Raw genomic sequence first — 13,314 nt, 5'->3', positions numbered from 1 at the left:
AGGGTAAGTGTTTGGGAGTTCTCTAGTCATGTTCTTTGATAAATTAAGAGAAAGATGATTTAAAACCCTATATATATCAACTTTTGAAAAGTCAAAGAGGTTCTAGCTTGACACCCTAGCAATGGACTTTTGTTACATCTCGCGTTTTCGTACGTGAAAGATTCATATTTAATTAATTGACGTAGACTCGAGGATGAGATTATCTTGAGGTTAATGTATTCAACCTATTTATAACAAGAGATAAGTAAGTGTCATGAAGGATAAGGGTACACGAATTAAAGAAAACGAGTTTCGTTGAAGGTTGCCGATTTTGGATAGAACACGGGTCGAGCAATAATATCCGATATTTATGGACTAGTACCATACAAGGTACCATATGACTGTGATAGTATGATGTATAAAGTATATTAAAAATGAGTAGTATTTTCAGATAATTCTCAATTACGCGGGTAATTGGTTAATTACCGGTAACGGGACATTACCTAATTACCTAATAAGTGGATAAAGATTAATAATTTCCACCCCTCCCCTCCAAAAACGTGGCAGTTGGCCACAACCTAAGGAAAATGACTCCTTAGTCATTTTGATAGGTGGCAATTAAATAGAAAAGGAAGGGACACTACATGTCTTGTGAATTATTACACAATTCAAAGACATTAGAGTTTGGAAAATCCAAAAAAACGTTAGCTCTCTTTCTCACATCTTGAAAATGTTAGCTTTCTTTAGCCATTTCAAAGCTTTCTCATATCTTAAAAACAAATCAGAATAAGAACATCCCTAATTCTTAAGTAAGAACCAGATATCACTCTTTCTAATTTCAAAGTGCTTCAAGAACAGAAGCTAAGCTCAATTCACGAAGACTCTAATGAAATTCTTGCAACAACACAATTCCAACGAGAATTGTTAGAATCGTAGCAACGTAACATTTTTCGGTTCTAAAGGAGTACGGTGCAATCTCCTCCAAGAATATTATACAGAGTTTTTCCTACTCCATGTATGTTAAGGTCATCCCTTCTTTCTTTCTTTGGCATGATCCAAATTATACGGGAGAAATGAGCAAATGCACAACTTCCATAAATTACTCTATTCGTAGAAATTCTAGAGATGTATATATTCTTATTTTCCCATAAGTCTTATTATTCTATCGTCTGTTCATGGGTCTCGGAAAAATATGTATTTGATTAAGCTTATCCAAAAGGCATAATGAGTTTTATGGCATTCCGAAAAAATCTTATTAACGTATTTCTTATGCATTGCATGCATTTATACATGTACATTGACCCCTGACCATATGGCGTTATATAAGCGTATATATGTTTAATTATATGGGATATGGGAAAAGGTTTCGGCGTTATATACGCACCACCACCTGATCAATTGGTATATATTGATGATGTTGCCCACAGTGGCCGAGACGATATGATGGGATGCCCTCAGAGGCTTGATGATATTATGTACACCTATACCTATACATGACACGACATTTTTATGCACATGCATGACATTATAAATGTTTCAGGATTTATAAAGTTTTTCAAATTTACAAATGGATTTCTTTATTCTATGTTTCATCTATGTCTCTTATATATGTATTTCCATGCCTTACATACTCAGTACATTATTCGTACTGACGCCCTATTTCTCGGGGCCTGTGTTCATGCCCGCAGGTGCAGGTAGGCAAGTCGATGGTCCCCCTTCTTAGGATCCTTGATCAGCAAGAGTTGGCATGCTCCACTTGATCCGGAGCTGCTTTTAATTTTTGGATATATATATATATATATATATGGGTATGACGTGGCTCAATCCTTACAATTGTATTTCTATTGGAGGTATGTAGACAAACGTGTACAGTTGGATAGTATGTGGCTTTGTCGGCTTTCAGTTTTGGGTATATAGTTGTCTATCGCGGCCTTGTCAGCGCCCACTGTAATCCGCACGTATATGTATATATATATCTTTTGGATACGTTTTCGTCATGCATTTTACTCTCGTAATTCAGCACATATTATGCATGTTTATATCTTAGTCGCATGCTTAAGGGTGTTTGACAAGTAGGACTCGGGCACTCGTCGCATCCCATCAGCTTGGGTCGTGACAAAAGTGGTATCAGAGCAGTTCTGTCCTAGGGTTATCTACAGACTGTGTCTAGTAGATTCTTGTTTATGGGTGTGTTGTGCACCACACTTATAAACAGGAGGCTATAGGACATATATGATGTTATCCTCTCTTTTTATCTCAGATCGTGCGAGATAAGAATTCATGTTCCTAACAATATGTTATGTTTTCAATGATGCCTCCGTAGATTACAGCCGCCCAGAAGGGAAATTTCGTGGCTAGTGAGACTACTAGTCAAGCGCCATGAGTTACCAGGGCTCGGAGAGAGTCTCATAGTAAGATTCCATCTCAGACTTCATATACCCCGCCCTTTCCAAAAGAGCTGTGAGGGGCACTAGCTCCAACGCCCGCCCCTGTACGTCCAGCTCCTCAGCCAGATGCACCAGGTCAGGAGATGAGAGATGCTATTCAGCTATTAATCCGATTAGTAGCCGTACATGCTCGGCGTTAGGAAGTAGATATTGGTCATGCAGATAGGTCGGTCAGTGCGAGGGTTCGTGACTTCATTAATTTAGACCCTCTGGTATTCACTGGGGCAGATCCAAACAAGGACCCTCAGGTATTTATTGATAGGATGCAGAGGACGTTAAGGGTAATGAAGGCCACTATGACTGAGTCAGTTGAGCTAGCTTCCTATTGACTCCAAGATGTTGCAGTTAATTGGTATGAGTCTTGGAAATTGTCCAGAGGTGGATGCCCCTCCAACAGTATGGTAGGAGTTTACAGAAGCTTTTTTTCGTCATTATCTGCCACCAGAGCTTAGACAGGCCAGAGTTGATAGGTTCTTGTCCCTTCGGCAGGGTAACATGAGTGTTCGGGAGTACAGTCTTCAGTTTGATTCATTAGCTAGGTATGCTCCCACTATTGTATCTAAAATGGAGGATTGGGTTCACCGGTTCATGATGGGATTAGAGCCTCACTTGCTTAACGATTGTATGTCGGTCTCACTTCAGCCAGACATGGATATTTCTCATATTCAAGCATACGCTCAGGGTATAGAAGAGCATAAGCAGAAAATGAGGGCCGATCATGAGCATGATAGGGCCTAGAATAAGATAGCGAGGTCTTCGGGTCCTTCTAGTGAGTTTCGAGGTGGTCAGATGAAACAGTACCCGAGGTATCCAGCCTAGCCATCGGCTAGCGCGCCCATCAGTTTGGCGGTAAGAGATTTAATCGTTCCACATATTCAGGGTCTGGTGAGAATTTCAGGGCCTGGGGTTCTCCGTATTGGGTGAGTCAAGTCAGATGAGGCCGCCCTTGCCACGATGTTCTCAATGTGGTAAGCAGCATACCGGGCAGTGCCGTATGGGATTAGGTGTTTGTTATACTTGAGGTTATCCTGGCCACGTTATGAGGGATTGTCTGACGAGAGGTGATGCAAGCATAGCTCAGTCAGCGGGATCTGTAGCTGGTTTTTCATCATTAGTACACCCGCCTAAGCAAGATCCAAAAACACCAATGAGTCGTGGTAGAGTCAGAGGCGGAGCATTTAGCTCGAGCAGTCCTCGGAACCACATTTATTTGTTAGCAGGACGATAGGACCAGGAGTCATCGCCTGATGTTGTTACATGTATATTATCAGACTCCTCATATGATGTATATGCACTGATTGACCCGGGTTGCACCTTATCATACATTACTCCGTTGGTTGCTAGTAAGTTTGGAATAAAACTTGAATTGGTTAAACCTTTCGAGGTTTCTACACTTGTTGGGGACTCAGTGATAGCTAAGCGAGTATATAGGGGTTGTATAATAGTAGTTCATAGTCGATCTATCGTAGCAGACCTAATCGAGTTACATATGGTAGAATTTGATGTTATAATGGGTATGGATTGATTGGCTTCTTGTCATGCCAACGTCGATTGTAGATCAAAGATAGTCTGATTTCAATTTCCAGGGGAGCCTGTTTTGGAGTGGAAAGGTAATACAGCGTCACCGAGAGGAAGATTTATTTCCTATCTCAATGCAAGGAAGATGATTAGAAAGGGCTGTATTTATCACTTAGTTCGGGTTCATGATATGGAAGTAGAGTCACCAACTATCAGTCCATCCCTGTGGTTAATGAATTTCCCATTATTTTTTCCGATGAGTTTCCAGGTCTTCCAGCAGAACCAGAAATTGAGTTTGCTATTGACCTACTACCAGGTACTCATCCAATATCCATTCCTCCCTATAGAATGGCCCCTGTAGAGCTGAAAGAGTTAAAGGAACAACTAAAGAACTTGCTTGAAAAAGGCTTTATCAGGCCTAGTACATTATTGTGGGGGGCACCTGTGTTATTTGTGAGGAAGAAAGATGGTTCCTTACGGATGTGTATCGATTATAGACAACTGAATAAGGTGACAATCAAGAATAAGTACTCGCTCCCGAGGATTGACGATTTATTTGATCAGTTGCAAGGTGCGAAGTATTTTTCAAAAATAGACTTGAGGTTCGGGTACCATCAGGTAAGGGAAGATATTCCGAAGACAACATTCAAGACCAGATATGGGCACTTTGAGTTTCGTGTTATGTCGTTTTGTTTGACCAATGCCCCAGCAGTATTCATGGATTTGATGAACCATGTGTTGAGGCCCTTTTTAGATCTGGTTTTTAATTATATTTATCGACGATATATTGGTGTATTCTTATTCAGAGGCAGAGCATGCAGATCATCTGCGTACTGTGCTCAGAGTTCTAGAAAATGGGAAGTTTTATGCAAAATTTTCTAAATGTGAATTCTGGTTGAACTCCATAGCTTTCCTTGAGCATATCGTTTCGGGCGAAGGCATCCGGGTGGATACACAAAAGATTGAGGCAGTAAAGACCTGGCCTAGACCCACAACACCGATGGAGGTTCGTAGCTTTCTCGGTTTGGCAGGCTATTGCAGGAGATTTGTAGAGGGATTTTCTTCCCTTTCAGCACCTTTGACAAAGTTGACTTAGAATGGAGCAAAGTTTCAAGTGAACAGAGTTTCCATGCATTGAAGGACAGGTTAACTTCAGCACCGGTTCTAAAGCTTCAAGAAGGGACCGATGGTTACATTATCTATTGTGACGATTCAGGCATCGGGCTTGGTTGTGTTCTGATGCAGCATGGTAAGGTTGTAGCTTATGCTTCTAGACAACTAAGAAAGAACGAGAATAATTACCCGACCCACGATTTAGAGTTATCCGCAGTGATTCATGCACTAAAGATGTGGAGGCACTACTTGTATGGCATTCATGTTGATATCTATACGGATCATAAGAGCCTCCAGTATATCTTCAGGCAAAAGGAATTGAATTTACGTCAAAAAAGATGGTTGGAGCTACATAAAAACTACGACGTTGATATTTTATACCATCCGGGGAAGGCGAACATGGTAGCCGACGCCCTCAGCAGTATATCGATGGGTAGTCTATCATATTTACAGTCAGAAAAGAGGGGAAAAGCCCATGAGATTTATCAGCTAGCTAGTCTTGGAGTTCGGTTATTAGACACAGGTGATATTGGAATTACTATTCAGGATACAACAGCATCCTCATTAGTAACGGAAGTGAAGGAACGCCAGTACGAGGATCATGTGTTAGTTCATTATAGGGATTGTCACACCTCCTTTTTACACCCGAAGGGGGAATATAAGGGAGTTTTTCTAATTTAAGTGATATTATTCGATATGGTATTATTTATTTAATTTCAGAGTCGCCACTTGGAATAATTTATTTGGTGTCCCAAGTCACCGATTTATTTTAAAATCCCAAATCGAGGAAAATCGACTTTATTTAAAAGTCTGCGAACCAGAAATTCTAAGTAAGGAATTCTGTTAACCCGAGAGAAGGTGTTACGCATTCTCGAGCTCCGTGGTTCTAGCACGGTCGCTTAGCAATTTATACTTGGCTTAAATAAATTGTTTAATTACTCATTTTAGGACCTATGTGCATTTATCCCTTTAACCGCTTTTAGTTGCTTGATTATTTGTAATTTTGAAATTATCTCAAAAGGAGTCGCGCGTACGTGTACTCATTTCGTTTGGCGCATCAAGAATCATGTCACGCGTACGTGTCCACAATTAACCACGCTTTATTAATATTAATAAAATTTGGCCGAAGTTGTGCGAACGTTTTTTTTTTAGAAAAATCATAATTATGTTACGCGAACGTATACATAACCACGATAATAGACTATATCAAGCCTAAAGCAAGCTACGAATGTTCAAGATGATTTAATACCTAAGTTATAATATTGATGGGAGGGCCATAAATTAGGTGGTTCAATTATGAATGGCACACCTCGATTTATTTTAGAAGATTGTACTCAACTAAAGCGAACTACGGATGCTCATGATTATTTTCCTTAACTACTTTGACATTGTTGTGAGGTCATGGGAATTTTGGAAGGAGTTACCTATCTATCTATAATTAAAAGCAGAGGATAAAAGCCCCTCATTAAGCCAAGTGTCACAATACAAGCACGACACATGTCACATTCGGACAAGACTCCTACATATTAGGAATAAACTAACGAAGTACAATCTTAATTACATTAGGTATTTTCGATAGAACTTATTTACTCAAATTTTTTTTTGCAAAATTCTTCTAAAACCGCCGGTAAAGATTGTCTTCGAATTAATCTATAATTAAAAGCGGAGGATAAAAGCCCCTCATTAAGCCACGATTGATCGTGTTCTCAAACATGGGAAATAATATCCTAAACTAACTCAAACACACTCTCTCTCTCATAAAAACGGAAAAGATAAAAATGGTATTAAAAAAAACTGAAACAAGACCCGCATTCTGGACTATTCATCCGCACCATCTCCCTCATAAATGATTCTCTTCCTATTTTTCTTAATCAGGAACTTTATTCAATGTGTGGGCTTGAAATTTCTGCAATTTCACATCTCCCGCTCAAAGTATCCGTAGTGATTCTACATTAATGCGCTCCGGAGTTCAATTATGAAGTAACAATTTGAATTGCTAAAAGTTCATCGGCGACAACATTGTTAAACCATGGTTATGGATTCGAAATCATCGGTTCACAATTTCATCCAGAAAAAGGTGCTCTTTTTTTTATTTGAAAAAGTGCAGGTCCTGCATTTCAAGTTTAATTAATTTACTTCTAAGTAAGTTCTGTTTGTTTTGTATTTTTGCAGTATTTTTTATAAGGAAGATCTATGAGATTCTTCTAATGTGATCGACGAAGGGATTTTATATTCAGTAATAAGGTAAGTTCTATTTTGCTTCTTTTCCCATTATTTATTTAATTTGGGTATTATTCTTCTCATACAGTTAAATTTTATACTAGCAACTTTTTTGGATCTTCTTCTATTTCTTCCTTTGTGCAAATTTCAGGTTTCTTTTTTAAAAAAAAAAAGAATTCTTTTATTTTTAAAAAAATTAACTGATTTTAAATATATATTTTTTAATCTTTAACTTTTAATAAATAATTTTGATTTACACTATTATTAAAAAATTAAAAGGTGCACATTTTAAAAATATATTTTTTACTCTTTAACTCTGAACCATGAAGAGCGAACTTTTTTTAAAGAGCTTTATTTAATTCAAAATTTCAGCTTTATTTACTTCAAATTTCATATTTCTTTAATTACAACACATTAACTAATTTTAAAATATACGTACTCTTTCACTTTAAAAAGAGAAAATTGTTGTAAATTAAAACAAAAGAAGTTACATATTTTAAACTCACTTTTCCCTAAATTTTCTCTACAAAACCCAATCTAAGGATAATGGACAGTTGCTCAACCATGCATAACTCATGAAACATACGCACATGAAACTCACAAAAACAAACTGCCGCCCAACTTCTATTTCTCTGATTGATAGTGTTCTTAAATTCAAATTTTCCACTGCTATAAAAAATTCAAGAAACCATACGATTTCTGCAAAAATTGAATCAAAGCTATAAAAATTTCAAAAATGCAATATTTTGGAAGAACCAGATCGTTACAATTTAGACGCTACTTTCTCGCTTGAATAGGTTCTATAAGATGAAAATGTATTAAAAATTTGTTTTGGTAACTGTGTCTTTTAATTTGCATGTGTGTATTCATGGGATAATCAGTACCAAAACTCGATTGAAGAATTTATGCACCAAACATATGTATCCTCAAATATGTTACTCAGTGATATACCACACCATATATCACGTTTGCTTCTACGTTTTATTATTTTCAAATCTGAATTTTTTTATTTGATCTTCGTGTATTTTTTAAATTTCTATGTGCATATTCATGGGAATCAATAGCAAAAACATGTAGTTAAGTTGCAGATTTTGTTAAATCTACTATTTCAAGTCTTTTTCGAACTCAATAATTTTTTTATATTTGTTAGGATCCTGACTTCAATACTATTCAAGGCGAAGATAAAGAGAAGGAATGCGATGTAAGTACATGCTCACTTTTAATTTGTTCTTTAAGATGACACTTATTTTACTTATATATGTGGATAGATATATTTGATAATAAAATTTTAGATCTGGTCAAACCCGGATTCTTCGAAGGATACACTAAATAACTTGATAATTATAATACAAGGATTTATATTCAGTAGTAAGTAGGCATATATGATGTATTAAAACTTCATAAACTGCATTAATATTTGTATCACAAGATTGTGTTTTGTGATAAATTGCTGCTATTTTTGTAAGAAGGATGAGTTAGTCAATTATTATCTGTTTCTTTATTCTAAGAGGGCACAATCAGGTTTGAAACATGTTTCTTTTGTATAAGATGCATTGTGTAGTGGCTAATTGTGGTAATATTTAATTGTAATTATATAAACAACTCATACAATTATCAAATAACTTTTGAATGATACTCAAATATTGTAATTATATAGGACGTGCTACAAATAATATGAAAATATAAGATGATTCAAAACGAATAAATTATAAATAAATGAATCTAAAAAATTCTTTATTTACTAATTTTCTAACTTCATTTGTTATTTATCTATCATCATCATCATTACAATATTCAATCCCTTCCTACTTACAACTCGTGATGAAAATCATAAAGAGCTTCATCTGTAAATACATGTTTATTTAGAAATAGCCCTATATGAGATAATAATTCGTCTCGACTTATAATGATGATAAAATAATAATGTGATAGAAAAGAACTAAAGTCATACTATATGGATTGCGTTAATTTAAAACATGAGAAACTGATGATTTAGCCTCTCTGGTATTCCCAATTTTCTCAAACTAACATAATTTACTTATTTTGCTTTCTTCTGGCGGCAATACCTAGGGCCAAAAGTGTAACAATTATGGTTATGCCATTTCTTTCTATCATATTGCCTCAACTATTACAGGTTGAATAATTTCATAAGTATTTTGACTAATGTTTTAGAATCTTCTACAGAAGGATACATGTTCCTTTAATTTACATTAAAGCAATAGGATACTATCAATTAATGCCTCTTTAATTCCAAATCAAACACCCATAAGGTCTTTTTCGTTCTCCAGATATATTGAAGTTTTCAGTGCAGAAGAAGGGTCATGCCAAATTAGGTGAGCATGGGCATAAATAGGTTGTTGGAGAAGACCCTTGAGGCCCCACAATAAAGCTAGCTTGCTTAATATAAAGTGAATAATATTTGCTCAGTAAGCTCTCTTTCTTTTCTTCTTGGTCTCATGGCTATTGGTAAAAATCAATCTTACATGTTCTTCAGAGCTTTTCATTCTTTTTTAAATTGGATATCTCGAAGAGAACTAGGAAGTTTTTCTTTCAATTAGGCAAAAGAACCAAAAAAGAAACGAGTGAATTTCCCATGTAATTTTTCAGAATCATTATGGTACTGTTAGTTTTATGCAAGTCAAGGATATGATACTGTTAATTTTATGCAAGTCAAGAATATTAGACGACTGACATATGATTTGAAGCGTCTATGCAATATATTACTATCAAGAATATGGAAGAAAAGATTATGCATAAATGTTCGAAATGTACTCTTAAAGGCAAAAATAATACGCCTTTAATTGATGCAACAATGGAGAGGACTTTGTTCTTTCCCGTGGCTAATGCTATATATACTTCTTTTTCTATTATCTCTCTCAGCTCTTTTTCCCTTTGAACTAATCTGCACATCGCGCGGGTACGTATACTAGTTTTATCTTTAAAATTGTGAGACATTTATCTTAATCTATTGACTAAGCTTATTGGGCCTGGCAGATTTATATTCAATCCAGCCCATGTTTATTCTTTCCTCCCTATCAAAAGTCATGGCCTGTTAACGTTCATTAATTCCCTTTCACCAAGCCACGTTAATCTTCTAACCCCATACTGTAATCCAAATAACCACAAAAATGGAACAAACCAAAAAAAAACATTGAACTTTCCACCAAAAACAGAACAAATAATCAACAAAACATTAATTCAAACAATTAGTAAGACAAACAGCAAAATCAAGAAACACTAGTTTACTACTACTACCTTAATAAATTAGTGTTTTAGAATCCTCTCAAATTTATACTAATACAATGTTAATTGAAGTAAGAGTTTCAGCTAGTAAGCAAATATGGAACTTTTCCAGAGAAACTAACATCATTTTTAACATTTCACTGGATAAAGTCGATAAAAACAAAAGGAGAAGAAAAAAAAATACTACAACAAGAACATTAGCCATTTTGGCTGTTAAAAAGAGCCATAAATTAATTAAGTCATCAACATCATATTTTTAATGCTACCAGAAAAAAACAGAGTAAGAAACAGACACGAACCTGAGAACAACAAATTTTCGATTAATAAAGGGTTTACGGCAATAACACCAACAAAAGAAAACCACAACTTCAATAAAAATTTGAAACAGCGAGCAACTCGAATGTAACCGCGAACCTCGACTCCAAATCGCGCTCGAAATTCGCCGGAAAACTCGAACTAAACCAAAACGACGAAGCTGAACTCCAGCTGATTTGAGGTTGTTTTTCGGCTATTTTTGAGCTGGGTTTTGGACTGAAATAATGGTATTTTGAAAGTTATGTGGCTGGAATTTTTGAATTGGGGGTTGGCGAAAAGGGTTGCTGCTTGTTTCTTGGAGTTTTGGAACGACAACCATGGAAGATGAGAAGGATTCGTTCTCTGCCTCTTCTTTGTGACTGTGTGTATGTATTTTTTCTTTGATTTTTGGAGAACAAAAGAAGATATTAGAATGGGGGAGGCGTTATCTTAAGGATTTGGTAGTTTGCCCTTTTCTCTTTTTGGGAATCGGCCTATTTTTGTTTTTAGTCTAGGTCTCGGTTTGGGGGATCTCTTGATATGTAAAGAGGCGAGGTTTTTGTTTTTCGGAGAATTGGGGATGGGGGTGCGTCGTTGTTCATTTTGGGAAAGGAGGAGGTGAATCTGATATTGTCCCTAGGTATTTTTATTGTCTCTTAAATGTGTGTATTTACGAGAATGGGTCTAGGGTTAAGAATGGGGATTGGTTTGAAGGGGTTTGGGTCATAAAAATTAATTGGGTCATTTTAGGAATTGGCCCAATTTTAAAAGAAGCAAGACCAAAATATATATTCTTCCTATTTTTCTTTTTTTCTTTTTTTTCTTTTTCTTTTGTTTGATTTTGAATTCTTATTAAATTATAAGATCCTAAATCAATTTATTTTTGTAGAAATTAAAAAAAATTATTTATTTTTAACATTCAAACAACTAATTAACTTAAAACCAAATAAAAAATGCTAATTTTAAATGCTAAAATCTAAATATGACCATTTTTGTGTTTTTTTGCTTAATAAAATTAATTCCTACATGCAAATTGAACCTAAGATCGCATGAAATTAAAACGTGATATTTTTTTATGATTTTGAAATAATTAAAATGCATGGAATGCAACTAAATAAAGAAAAACCCCTAAAAATCAATTAAAATTATTTTTGGTCTATTTTTTAGGAGTTATTTTCATGTAGGGAAAATATTAGGTGCTCACAGCTGCCCCTCTTTGCTCGGAAACATGAAGAGTTTTCGGGCAAAGAAAAAGTTCGTAATTACGAGCAATTTTTGTCCGTTTGAAACTCCATGGGAAGCATTTTTTTTAAAAGTCTGACTGAACCTTGCTTCGGAGGTTGCCTATATATTCTTGGCTATAAAGGAATCAGGTCAGTGTAGTTCTGAAGCAAGAACAGTGATGGAGTATACTGAGGCGGAGAGCCGATTGAGGTGTTGTTCCGTCGAGGTTCCGGTCCGCGGTCCCGTTATTATATCAAATTCAAAATTAAAAAGACTAACTAAGCCTACCAGCTACGAGTTACAAGATTCCTATCTATAAATCTTCTGAAACTTGATCTTGAGTCTTGGCTGGTTCTTCATGCAGACTCTCACCTGAATCTTGATGCTCGTTAGCTGCGAATGCTGGTTCATTTTTCTCTATCTTTTCGGATCAAGGTGGGACATGCAAAGCTTGTGACTTCAATAATATCTTGAGCAGTCCGCATCTTTTCTTGGCTTCTACACTTAGAGTTCACTTCTTTTCTTGTTTTGCTTTTCTTTTATTTGAATCGAGACTTCTTATTTTGGTCATCTCAACCTCGTGCCTTACGGTAAAAACTTGTTCAGGCACCAAAACAAACAAACGAACGAAATTTTTCTACCCCAGTTTTCACTACAAAAATTTCGTGAGTTATTGTAACAAAAATCTAAACTACTTCTTTATTGAAAGCAATAAAATCAGAATTGTGTATCCTTGGGAGAAAATAGATTAGGAAGTGGAGCCCTATATCTAAACTGAAATCAAATGGGGATCGGAGGTCCTAAGTTGGAAAGATTATTAGGTTATGCTGGCATCAACTAAGGAATGGGACCCTGTGGCAGAAAAGATTACCAGGTTATGCTGGCAAAGTTAGGGAGTGGGACCCTATGTTGGAAAAGATTACCAGGTTATACTGGCATCAGCTAGGAAATGGGACACTATGTTGGAAAAAATTACCAGGTTATGCTGGAAAAATTTATCGGGTTATGCCGAAAAAGGTCCTCGGGTTATGCCGGGGAAGTCATCGGGCTATACCGGAAAAAAGTCCTCAGGTTATGCCGGGAAAAGTAATCGGGTTATGCCGGAAAAGGACCTTGAGTTATGCGGGGGAAGGTCATCGCGTTATGCCGGAAAAGTCATCGGGTTATGCTGAAAAAGGTCCTCGGGTTATGCCGGGGAGGTCCACGGGTTATGTCGGGAAAGTCATCGCAGTATAATGGAAAAGGTCCTCGGGTTATGCTGGGGAGGTCCACGGGT

General features: G+C 36.3%; 1 long non-coding RNA gene across 1 annotated transcript; it reads left to right on the top strand.

Moving 5' to 3' along the window:
* Positions 1-6,862: 6,862 nt before the first annotated feature.
* Positions 6,863-11,394, top strand: LOC142162773 (uncharacterized). The gene is made up of 4 exons (XR_012694163.1): positions 6,863-7,134; positions 7,230-7,301; positions 8,428-8,478; positions 9,566-11,394. It is a non-coding gene; the product is annotated as an uncharacterized LOC142162773 (long non-coding RNA).
* Positions 11,395-13,314: the final 1,920 nt, after the last annotated feature.

Source organism: Nicotiana tabacum, chromosome 8 (assembly GCF_000715075.1).
Source record: "Nicotiana tabacum cultivar K326 chromosome 8, ASM71507v2, whole genome shotgun sequence".
Taxonomy (NCBI): domain Eukaryota; kingdom Viridiplantae; phylum Streptophyta; class Magnoliopsida; order Solanales; family Solanaceae; genus Nicotiana; species Nicotiana tabacum.
The sequence above is the reverse complement of the archived record's forward strand: the minus strand, read 5'-3'. Positions and strand labels throughout refer to the sequence as shown.